The sequence below is a fragment of the Canis aureus genome, chromosome 12 (assembly GCF_053574225.1).
Source record: "Canis aureus isolate CA01 chromosome 12, VMU_Caureus_v.1.0, whole genome shotgun sequence".
In the NCBI taxonomy this organism is placed as follows: domain Eukaryota; kingdom Metazoa; phylum Chordata; class Mammalia; order Carnivora; family Canidae; genus Canis; species Canis aureus.
The window spans coordinates 54,890,095-54,903,000 of record NC_135622.1 but is presented as its reverse complement, the minus strand read 5'-3'; the positions used below and the strand labels follow the sequence as shown (position 1 = coordinate 54,903,000).

The window sequence follows — 12,906 nt, the reverse complement described above, 5'->3', positions numbered from 1 at the left end:
TAACAGTTCTTATCAAGAGGAAAAATAAAGAAACTTGCTGTCAGTAGATTCATTTTATTTCATCTTTATTTTTAAATGTGCACAATCCCTGGTGGCAGATAAACTAATATAGTCAGGACAGTGTAAATTCCACAGAGCATATTGTTCCTAGTTTATGACATCCCCCAAGAACAGTAGCGAAGGGATTCACAAAAAAATGTGTTTAATAAAAGAGCATCCTCCCTTCCATCTGTATGTTTTATAGGATACAGAAATATTTGGAAGGAAGTATTGAGTCGGAGTAACCTAATAAAAATAAAACATGATCAATTGACACAGACCACAGACCAGTGATAACAATTCCAATAGGACTTTAAATTCTCTTAGAAATGAAAGTTGACTCCGTCAAGGAATAATGGGTGTTGTATGGGAGGACAAGTTGGAAGTACACCAAAATTCCATCTCAAGGAGAAATTTTTAGCATTATACAAGATAAGAAGCTAAGGGTATCACACCAACTAATGTTCAGGTCACAGGATTGTGAGCACTGATTATTTGTCTCCTTACAACAGCTTTAAAATCCATTTTTCAATGTTAGAAGTAATAGGGAAATAGGCAGTGAGTGGGAGGCTGTGAAACAGACCAATCTCCATAGTTTGTAAATTCCTGCCAAAGATTCTTTGAGAATTTTTAAAAAATTACTATGTATCCAAGTACAAATATACGAAGTATCCTGATTCTTTGAAAAAATATTTTGAGACAAAAATAAAATATAATATACGGAATAAAAATCCTATGTGTGATTTTATGATCATACATACATGTGATCATAGACTCACATTCATGCACACACATAAAGATATGTGTGTGTGTATATGTCTGTATGTATATGTATATATACAGTCATTACACTCTTTTCTCTTTGGCTTTCTGCTGCTGAGGCTGTGCCTTACTATTTTGCCACATGAAGAAAAGGGGAAAAAAATTTTAAAAAAAGAAAGAAAAGGGACACTATGAAAAAAGTGATGGCATGAGATTATAGTCCCAGTCTTTCCATTTACCTGAAAAACAGCAGAATGGAAGAGGGCTTGAGGGTTAATGTTCTTAGGCAAACAAATGCTGGTTTAAAATCTGGGCCATCCTAGCGAAGTGACCTAATTTTCCCATTTGTAAAATTAGAATATATTAAAGAAGTCTGTGGTTAATATTTATATCAAGATAAAGCTTTATAAAATAGGAACAATAAATGCATCATGGCAAACACCATGAACCCTAATGAATGTAAGCTATGGTTATGGTTCTTTTCATTTTTAACTGTATTTTCCAGAATGCCTTCACCTCCTGAACCATTGGCCATTATTTGTAAAAATGCAGTGGCTAATTTCTGGCCTTCTCTATACAGTTTATAACTTTCATCAACTCCAGGGAATGAGAAGTCCTAGAACAGAAAGTAACACTGTGAGGGGTTCCTGGGGGGCCCAGTTGTCTGACTCTTGGTTTCAACTCAGGTCATGATCTTGGGGTCCTGGGATTGAGCCCTGCATTGGGCTCCATGCTCAGCGGGGAGTCTGCTTCTCCTTCTCCCTTCCCCTGTTTTTCTCCCCACTTTCTCTCTCTTCTTTAAATAAATAAATAAATACATAAATAAATAAATAAATAAATAAATAAAATATTTAAAAAAATAAAGCTGTGAAAGCATTAGGATGAATGTAGAATATGGATGTAGAATATATTCTATGATGAGTTCATAGAATAGAATGCGTCTCTTTTGCATTTTTTTTTCTTTTTGTCCTTCTGCTTTCAGTAAGGGTCATCTTATTCTGTCCCTGGATAGAAACATGGGTAGATGCCATAATTTCCCTCACAGGGTTAGATAACAGAGAGTCCTGTGATCACACCATGGGACAGGATGATGTTCAGTAATATGGAGGAACAAGCCACAGATACACAGGTGCAATGCACCAAAAAGGCATTGCATTAAGTGAAAAAAATCCAGATCCAAAAAGATTGCTGACTGCATGATTATTTATGTGATTTTCTGGAAAAGGTGAAAACAGGGTCAGAAATCCAATCTCTACTTGCCAGTGGTGAATACAAACACTGAATACATTCCTACTTTCAGAGGACCCCAAAGAAGCAGGCAGGAACTTTAAAGGTGATATAATGTCTGTATCTAATTTTGGTGATGGTTACACAAAATTATACATTTGACAAAATTCATAAAAATATTACCAAGAAAGGGTGATTTCATTCTACCTAAATTATACTTTACTAATCCTAATTTACACACAACACTCACACATACACACAGCCTAGGGATTATCATCATCCAGATTTAGAAATAGGGCAAGAGAAGAATCTCTGGGTATATTACACTTCTTAAGTGAACTAGTATCTTCATAATAATGCCAGGAGATATTCCCTAATGAGAATGTTTTATCAGCTTTCAGTTATAGAGTGGTAGGAGTTTGGGGTAAGAAAAGGTCTTACTTGACTGATACTGTAATCATAATATTGATTTTTTCATGTTCTATTCACTGGAAACTTACACCCACATTTTAAAGGAGAAACTGAGCCAAAAAAGATCACATGCACTATACTGGAAAGGGGCTCTATACATGGGTGTCAAGTCTCTGTGGGTCAGTGCTCTCTTGAAATGCTTGCTAATTCCTTCTTTGTGTTTTTAAGTGAAATTCCATGGGATAATGGACTATGCACTGGGGCCTTGGGGCCTATACTTAAGTGAGGTCCCACATCTCCCCATCTCCCTGCTTCCCTGATGTGGGTTCTCTCACCCCAGTAGGGGTCCATGCATGGGTGCTGGGAGGATCAGACTCAAGCACATGCACCTCTTGTGCAGCATCACGGGGCTGGGCAGACCTGTGGGTGCTCACTTGCACTTACCCAGATGTATCCTTATACTAAGGGAATGCAACGTTAAATAGTAAATAAAAATCTCTATGATGGATCAAGAAGGAGATGGAAGAAAAAAGGGAAATAACTTTTTTCTTGCATTTTTGAATGAGACCTCTGCATTTTCATTTTGTATTGAGCTTCCCAAATTTTGGAGCTGAGCCAGAACCCACTGCATCCTTTCAGGCCCAGGAAGAGCTGCAGAGTCCAGCTATGGCCTCCTCCAAAGACATTTTTGCATGATTCCAAATACCTTTTTCTCTACTCTCTAGCTCTTTTTTATGTTCTTGATGTGTCTTTGGAGGTCCTAGAATCTTGTACTTACTCCTTAAAATGTACTTTGGTTCAGAAATTTCTCATTTAGGGATCCCTGGGTGGCGCAGCGGTTTGGCGCCTGCCTTTGGCCCAGGGCGCGATCCTGGAGACCCGGGATCGAATCCCACGTCGGGCTCCCGGTCGGTGCATGGAGCCTGCTTCTCCCTCTGCCTGTGTCTCTGCCTCTCTCTCTCTCTCTGTGTGACTATCATAAATAAATAAAAATTAAAAAGAAATTTCTCATTTATATTCGCCCTCTTGTCCACGTTTCCATTCTTACATTCTGTTAAAAAATGTGGATTTCGGGGATCCCTGGGTGGCGCAGCGGTTTGGCGCCTGCCTTTGGCCCAGGGCGCGATCCTGGAGACCCGGGATCGAATCCCACATCGGGCTCCCGGTGCATGGAGACTGCTTCTCCCTCTGCCTGTGTCTCTGCCTCTCTCTCTCTCTCTGTGACTATCATAAATAAATAAATAAATAAATAAATAAATAAATAAATAAATAAATAAAAAATGTGGATTTCCTTTCCTATCTTCAACATGTCTCATCTTCAGCGCTTTTTAGTTACCATTGGTGAGTTAGAAGTTGAAGCCCTGTCTTGAAAAGGTTATTTTAGGAATAACCCGTGTTTGGCATAAGTTTCAAATAAAAACAAGTACAGGAAACATGTATAAAGTCCCAATTCTGTGCCAGACACCATTCTAAGTTCATCCTATCACCTTAACTTGTTACACCCTCAGGATGCTTGGATGTGGTGGATATTGTTATTATCTCCATTTTGTAGATGAGCAACTTGAGTCAGAGAGAGGTGAATAGATAGCCCACAGTCAACAAAACAAAACAAACAAAAACTAGCAGGTAATCTAATCAAACTTCAGATGTAAACCCTGTAACTCCAGACCATGCTCTCAATCACCTGGGTCCACCATAGTTGGGGGTACCAGAATTATTTCTCGTAGGGTCTGTCTCCTTTCCTGATTCCTGAAGAGTAACAATAATCTTGATGTGTTCATGGAGGGCTCACTGTGCCAAGTACCTGGGCTTCTTATCGGTGTTTTGTAATTTTGGTTTCAAAAGAACTCCCTGAAGTAGGCATTAACAATAGTTTGAAGATGAGGAAGTTGAAGTTTAGAGAGAATGAGAGCTTGGGCTCCTTTGAAGGCTACTGAATGTGGCAGTAACTGCCTCCAGTGCCTGGTCTGCATAAAGCAGAACACTACCGTGTGGAAGAGCATGGCGTCCACCACAGTGACCATGACGGCAGCTGGCTCACGTCCAGCACCCACCAGCCTGCTCCTGAGAGCCCAGTACATGCATCTCTTCCCAATTCCACTGTTCAGTTTTATCAGATTGATATCCTGAAAGTAAGCGTGGTGGGCGTGTTTACACTGCAGAAATGAGTGGACTGCAAATCATGGTTCTACCTCCTTCCCCTTGGGAGAGCTGGTTTACCAGCACGCCGCTGTGTGAACTTCAGCAAATTACTTAACCATTGCGCAGCCTTTCAAGTTGCCACCACTTTCTGATTTGCTCTTGCCACTTGGACTGCCTACACCCTTTCCCACTTGAGATGAAATTGGTCTCCATTGATATCTTGTCTGAACTGTTGGTACAACTCTGCTTCTAGACTTTTCCCCATTTCAATCCACTTTCCACACTTCTGCCAGAATTTTTTTTTTTTTTTTTTAGTTTTTGAATCTTATTGAAAACGAAAAATAAAATGTGATGAATGTAATGCTTAGCATGACAACATTCATGTAGTTACCCTGTAGCGCTGTGATTCTTCGCAGAAGCAGAATTCATCATGAAATTGCCCTGCAGTGGTTCTCCAACTCAAGAAAATGAGGAGAGGCTCAGCATGGCGTATCTATGCACCGGTCTGATATTCTGGTCAATCTGTCCACACTCTGACTGTGTGGGATGGCATGGCATTACCGATGGAGCTCAGGCTCTAGAGCCAGACAGAGTGTGCTTGGGCCAGAAGCTTTGGCTCTACTGTGACTTGGTTGTGCAGCTCATAATCCATTATCCAAATGTTTCAATCCCATTGCCTATGACATGGGGAGAGCATTGGTATCAAGCTTATAAGATTTCTGTGAGGTTTAAACAAATATGTACGTATAAATGGACTTAAAACTTGGCACATAGTATAAGCTATATAAGTGTAAGTCACTGCTATTGGTTTGTAATATTGTTATCATCGTTATGAGTAGTCTTTCTTATTAGGTTGATCATTTAGAACTGAAGGAAAGAGATTATCCAGTATCTTCTGAAACGTAACCAGGTGGTTCCATTGAAGAAATGCTTGATACCAGAACACTTATTTAATTACCAGGCTTTTGGAAACAGAAAAAGAGCTATTTGTTGGGTAAAATAAAAAAGACAGTGGTACAGATTTCCTGCTTCCCTCTCCATCCATGTCAATTTCCCACCTCTGCTACCAGGATGGTGGTGGTGTGAGATCCCGGAGGGGGAAGGGAAGGAAGTAAAACAAACCTGTGTGGAAGAGAAGGCGATGCTCCACCATTACCTGTTTTCTTCCTTCTACAATCACATGTGAGGCTGGCACCTCACCACTCACGATGAAAACCACATTTTGCAGGCTCTCCTGCAGAGAAGTGTAGTCTTGAGTTTGGGTTCTGGCAAAGGAGATGTAAGAGTGGCCTGATAAAGTTAATTACATAATTCCATAAACACAGTGGGAGACTTAAGAGCTCTCTCTCTAAGAACACGATAGATTGAAGAAGAAAAAAATAATTATATCTATTACTGAGTATAAATTTGGCAAATTAACAGGTGGTGAATCTGGACAAAGGAGATGTGGGAGTTCTTTGTACACTTCTTGTAGTTCCTCTGTGAGATTGAAATTACCTTTAAATAAAATTGTATTGGGATCCCTGGGTGGCGCAGCGGTTTAGCGCCTGCCTTTGGCCCAGGGCGCGATCCTGGAGACCCGGGATCAAATCCCACGTCAGGCTCCCGGTGCATGGAGCCTGCTTCTCCCTCTGCCTATGTCTCTGCCTCTCTTGCTCTCTCTGTGTGTGACTATCATAAATAAATAAAAATAAATAAATAAAATTGTGTTATCAAAAGAGGACATTTTCAAAAAGTGATTGTAATGGTAACCAAAATTCTTCCTCACCAAAGACCCCTGGATAAGGCACCTATTCTTTTAAATTTTCCATTTTTAAGTGGTTTTAAACTTGCAGAATTTCTATACATCCTTCATCTGACATTTTCTAATGCTAACATCTTGCATAACCATAGTAGACTTGTCAAAATTAAGATATTGACACTGGCACAACATCAATTACCAGATTTATTGAGATCCTGCCAGTTTTTCTACTAACTTACTTTTGTGTCTCATATTTGTTATGCCTCCTGACTGTCTTCTAATCTATGAAAGTACCTCAATTATTTCTTGTTTTTCATGATTTTGACATTTTTGAAGAATATTGATCAAGTCCTTAAGACTATTCCTCAGTTTGGATTTATTGGATGTTTCTCATGATGATATTCGATTTATGCATTTTTGGCTAGACCAACAAAGTGATATGCCCTTCTCACTCTGTCATATCCGGAAGTACATAGTGTCAATATATCTTATTCCTACTGATATTTACCTTATTCACTTACGTAAGGCTGTGCATATTGATTTTCTCCTCGGTGAAGTAATTACTTTTCCATTTATAACTACTAATAAATACCTGAGATAATTTCAGACTATGCAAATATCCTGCTACTCTTCAAAATTTCACCCATGAACTATAGAACCCATTGATGTGTTTTACTTGAAGCAACTATTAATGCAGTGTTCTTTTTTTAAAATTTTTTTCAATTTTTATTTATTTATGATAGTCACAGAGAGAGAGAGAGAGAGAGAGAGAGAGAGGCAGAGACATAGGCAGAGGGAGAAGCAGGCTCCATGCACCGGGAGCCCGACGTGGGATTCGACCCCGGGTCTCCAGGATCGCGCCCTGGGCCAAAGGCAGGCGCCAAACCACTGCGCCCCGCAGGGATCCCTTAATGCAGTGTTCTAATGATGATTTTCTAGACCTCCCTCTTCTTACCTATTTATTTATTATCAATATGATTCCTTGAACATTAATTTTAAACAATTTTATTTAAAGGTAAGTTTTAATAATTAACCAAGAAAAAGACTTTTTCTCTCATATGCTTTATGTTTTAGAAGAAGAGGGTGATTTACTCAATTTATTTTATGGGGAAGATAGAACCTTGAAATAAGATAAGGTCTAAGATAATACAAGAATTGTAGGAGTACCTGGGTGGCTCAGTCACTTGAGCATCCAACTCTTGGTTTCAGTTCAGGTCATGATCTTGGGATCATGGCATTGGACCCTACGTGGGCTCCTCACTCAGCAGGGAATCTGCAGGAGGTTCTCTCTCTCCCTTTAACTCTGCCACTCCTCCTGCTCATGCTCTCTTTCTCTCTCTCTAAAAATAAATAAATAAATCTTAAAAAATGTAAAATAATATCACATAAATATAAATTAGAAGTCCAAAATAAAATATTCATAATAAAATTAGATTCTATTTATAATATATAGATATATATATCTATATTGAATATATATACATATATATATTTAATCATAAACTTGGCATTTCAAGTTAGGGAATAAATAAGAATCAATCAATAGCGTTGAAACTATTGGTATACATATAGGAAAAAAAGTAGATGTGTACCTCACACCAAAAGTAAATAGGTATTCAACTGAGTAACAGTCTAAATGTAAATACATTTCATACTATATAAGTTTATCCTAATAATCTAAGGGTATATATCTCATAGAGCAATTCCTGGATTAGCAGCAGCAATAGCAGCACCTTGGACCTTGTTAGAAATGCAGATTTTTAGGCCCTGCTGTAACCTAGAGAATTAGCAACTCTGGAGGTGGGAAGACCAGTTTTCATTTTAACAGTCCCTCCAGGGGATTCTTTTGCATGTTAAATTTCAAGAATTACTATTTTCAGAACAGGGAAAGATTTATTTAGCAGGATACAAAAAGCACTAACTATACAGGCAAGATAGACAAAATTAACTTCATTAAAATGGGAAACTGATATATCAAAGAAAAACAAAGATGGCCTCAAACACGTGAGAAGACAAGCTACTGACAAACAATATGGTTAATTGAATATAACTACTAAAAGAATATATAAGGAACTCCTAAAATTCATTAAGAAACATCACATTAAAAAATGTTAAGAAGACACCGACAGATATGTTAAGGAGGGAAAAATGAAATATTACTATATAACCTCCCAGAGAACATGCCAACAATGATATGTCCTTGCAAATTCATCAATGACTTCTTCTTTGCCTTCTGTAGTCTTAAATCAATCACTGATTTTTTAAGAAAGAGCCAATGGCCAATACGCTTTTGTTAAATATCTACTCTTATGATAAGCATTTGGCTGGTTGCTGGGAATATGACACTTTGTTGTACTTTATTGTCATAATCTAGTCCCCCTCATAGCTAGCAGGGTTTGGTTTCAGGTCAAGTTTTATCTAAAAGGTAGTATCCATGGGGGGGTCCCCGGGTGTCACAGTTGGTTGAGCATCCAACTCTTGGTTTCCATTCAGGTCATAATCTCAGGGTTGTGAGATCAAGCCCCAAATGTGGGACTCTGAAGTTAACAGGGAGTCTGTTAAAGTTTCTTTCTCCCTCTCCCTTTGCCCCTCCGCCTGTTGAGTGCTCTCTCAATCTCTAAAATAAATAAATAAATAAATAAATAAATAAATAAATAAATAAATAAATAAAATTTTAAAGGTGATGTTCATGAATGAAACTGAATCCATAGACAGAACATTCAAGGTGTCAAACTGATGGAATGAAGCAAAGAAGGAAAATTCTTGTAAAAGCAACAATCAAGGAACCCTCATATAGAACAGGAGGATTTAGGACTAAAGAGGCAGAAAGCCAGAGAAGAGAGCCTGAGGGGATCAGTGGTCTTGCTAAAGTTAGCTGTGGGCTTTTTATAGGGTGGTTGTTACCTCTTTTGCACTGAGGGAGAAACTATTAACAACATCAATCTCTCCTCTGACAGGCGAATGAAACTCACCCAGCCCTCAAGGAACTCAGAATTTAGTCTAGGGTGAGAGAGACACAAAACCGAAAAAATGTGCCAGAGAGCTGAGAGAAAATTTGGTCTCAACTTCTACAAAGGAGCTTCTTCTTCTTCTTTTTTCTTGAGCATTCTCCCCTCGTATTTTTTAATATAATGAATTACATAATTGACTTTTTAAAAAAACATTTTCTCTCGCTGACAGCGTGAGCTTAATTTGTGATGCAATTTCAGCAAACATATAGTAAGTTTTCTTTTGTTATTCTTTTAGTGACTTTTTTCCCATCATTTCCCCTTTCTTTTTATTTGCCATTTCAATTTTTTAAATGTTCCAAAGTTTATATATATGTATACATACATATATATATGTATGCATACATATATTTATATGTGTATATATAAATATATGGATATTAAAGATTTTATTTATTTATTCATGAGAGACACAAAGAGAAAGGCAGAGACACATACAGAGGGAGAAGCAGGTTCCCTGTGGGGAGCCAAATGCAGGACTCGATTCCAGGACCCTAGGGGTCATGCCCTGAGTCAAAGGCAGACACTCAACCACTGAGCTACCCAGGCATTCCCTGTAGTTTTATATTTAATGCATTTGCATAAATTAACTTACTTTCTGGAGTAGGAGAGGTATCAATATTAATGTAAAAATATTAGTATAATAATTACAGTGTGATATATTAATAACCGATTGAATTTGCATAAAATTATGATAAATGCAGATGTAATAAATTTTCTGGGAAATCCAAAGAAGGCTTGACAAAGGACTATCTGTAATTTGGATCTGGAATTATAATTAGGAATTAAGTGGTCTGACCAGAAGGCTAAGGTTGTCCAAAGCTAAATGCATAATCATAGCAAAGAATGACACAGGAAATCTTTTCCATATAAGGAAGAAATCTTACTTTCCTCATCTACTTAGTATATTTGCTCTGGACCACAAATTAGAATGTATGCAAAGGGTCTCAAATATTTCATGAGCTTTATATGGTTTCATTGTCGAATCTTTCAATTTTTTTAAAAAAATGTGCTCGTTTAGGGGGCCTGGGTGGCTCAGTTGGTTGAACATCCGACTCTTGATTTTGGCTCAGATCATGATCTCAGAGTTATGAGATTGAGCCCTGTGTGTGGCTCTGCACTGGGTGTGGAGCCTGCTTGAGATTCTCTCTCTCCCTCTCCCTCTGCCCTTACCCCACCCCTATTGCACATGCTCTCTCTCTTTATCTCTCTCTCTCTCTAAAACAAAAAATGTGCTCATTTACAGGCAGTAGTTTCTACTTAGAAACACAAAATATGACTTAAAAAAAACTTTCTGTAAAGTGCAACTCTAATCTTTTGATAATACTTTTTTTGAAGAAAATTACTTATTTCAGTCAGTATCTGATTGATTTAATTTTTTTCACATGTTAATATTCAAACATAAATAAGATTTGCCAGTTTCTAAGATGTGGAATATGTGTAGTTTTAATTATTCTCATGTTTTTAACATCCAAATTAATTGAATTATTTGACATCAATAATTGAATGATGGTTTTCCTATGTTCGCATGGATTATTTGATTTTATATACTTAGGGAGGTCAAATTAATTGGTCCTTTGACTCCATCCTCACTGGTAATGTTGGATCGTTCACATCTTGTGCATGGACAATACCTTTCTCTCAGAACAGACTGAATCTGAAGTGTATTGAGTTTCTTTTCAGCAGAAACACATATTTCCTCAAGTCTTTGTGGGGGACATGAAATATTTTTCATTTTGGTTTTTTAAATGTTTTTTGTTTCTTGGTTTTGCTTTTGGAACATTCAGATTGTGTTCCTTTCTAAAAGGAATTGCTTAAGTTAAATATCTTACTATTGATTTGAGCGGATAGATGAGATCAATGCCATAGTCATTTGTGTGTCCAAGATATTCCATTTGATACTTAGAAAGAGAAACTATTTGGAATAAAATGGTGATACAAGGCCCTTAGGATCAGATAATTTGTATTCCGGTGGTTCTTCTTCAAACAATGCCATCTTTGGAAAATCACACAGTACCATCAGTTTTCTTATCTCTTTAATGAAGTTTCTATACTTAACCCTGCCTGCGTAACAGACACAATATTACTTGTTCTTATTTTAATTATTATTAAATTGTCATGTTGAATCTGATGCCCTGAAGGAGTCCCTAGGATACCAAGTTGAATTACACAAGTCAATTTGAGAATAAATATAGTAGTTATCTGGTTGAATCTTCTCTTTCCCTGAGGAGAAAGTGAGCTGCAGACATAGCTGTGATTAGCCACAAGGCTCAGAAAACTGGGGCCAAAGCTATGACTAGAAAATCATACCTTCTTATCCATGAAGAAACAAAGCTGCAAATATTTTGTTTTGTTGAAATGTCTTTTTAGACTGTGGGATTCGGGAAAAATACCCAGATACACAGCTTAAATATGTAAGGGGTATTTAGGTAAGTGACATCTTGGAAGGAGTGACAGACTGACAATGAGTACTGAGTCTTGTGCTCACTCTAGAGCAGCAAAAGCTCTCTTAAAGAGTTAAAGAGAGGGACACCTGAGTGACTCAGAAGTGGAACATCTTGCCTTCAGCTCAGGGCCTGATCCAGGGTCTGGGGATCCAGTCCCACATTGGGCTCCTTGTGAAGAGCGTGCTTCTCCCTCTGCCTGTGTCTCTGCCTCCCTCTCTGTGTCTCTCATGAATAAATAAATAAAATCTTAAACAAAAAAAGGTGCTAAAGAGACTCATTATCTTAATCACAAAGCAGAGGCAAAACAGATCCCCCCCCTCCGCCCGAAAAGATATCTAGAGGCCTAGAGATATCTTAGTTTTAAGAAAGCTAAACAAATAATGTATTTACAAACTCGGGATCATGGTTTGGCATCCTGTATAGCTCCTTTCAGTAGAGGACATAAAATGAGGGAGAAAAAAAGCACTGGTATTGGATATTCAGCGCTGTTTTGATGAGACCATTCTCACTCCCACTATTTGGTTTCTACAATAGTTGGTTTCAGTTGTAGACATGGATGCATCAGTCTTATTAAGCCATTAATCTCATCCATTTGATTCTTCTTCATCTACTTCTGTACTCACTCAGTAAACTCGGGATCATGGTTTGGCATCCTGTATAGCTCTTCTTCACAGCAAGGGTCTTCTGAGAAGGGCAATTATTTTCTCATTGGGAAGTAGTAAGTGTCATCCAGCCAAATATATACGAATTTGATTTAGCAGGAGTCTGACTCCTTGAATCCAATTACTGAGAAAAGTAGGTCTATTTGAGATATTCTAATAGCTGGATTTGTCAGAGAGTTAAGGGTATAAGACCAGACCAGAGAAGACCAAAGATCCTGTTCGGGTGATTCTAATAATGACTTAAGAATGAACTCTATGATGTCTTAGACTCCTCTCCTGATCAGGAAGGACAAAAGGTGGCATACCTATGATTTAAATTTGTGGAATGGAGAGGAATCTGGGGTACAACATTGTAGGGAAATTCAAGGTTAGAATCAAGGAAAAGGACTAAAACAATTAGTCACTGAGAATAAGAGAAAGTGAAGAAAAATAGCTTCTGTATAAAAATAAATTATATAAAATATGAA

General features: G+C 37.8%; 1 long non-coding RNA gene across 1 annotated transcript; it reads right to left on the bottom strand.

Moving 5' to 3' along the window:
• Nucleotides 1–4,701: 4,701 nt before the first annotated feature.
• LOC144324716 (uncharacterized) lies at nt 4,702–12,636 on the bottom strand. The gene is made up of 4 exons (XR_013390149.1): nt 12,401–12,636; nt 7,490–7,662; nt 5,704–5,846; nt 4,702–5,258 (listed from the first exon to the last, which is right to left on the bottom strand). It is a non-coding gene; the product is annotated as an uncharacterized LOC144324716 (long non-coding RNA).
• Nucleotides 12,637–12,906: the final 270 nt, after the last annotated feature.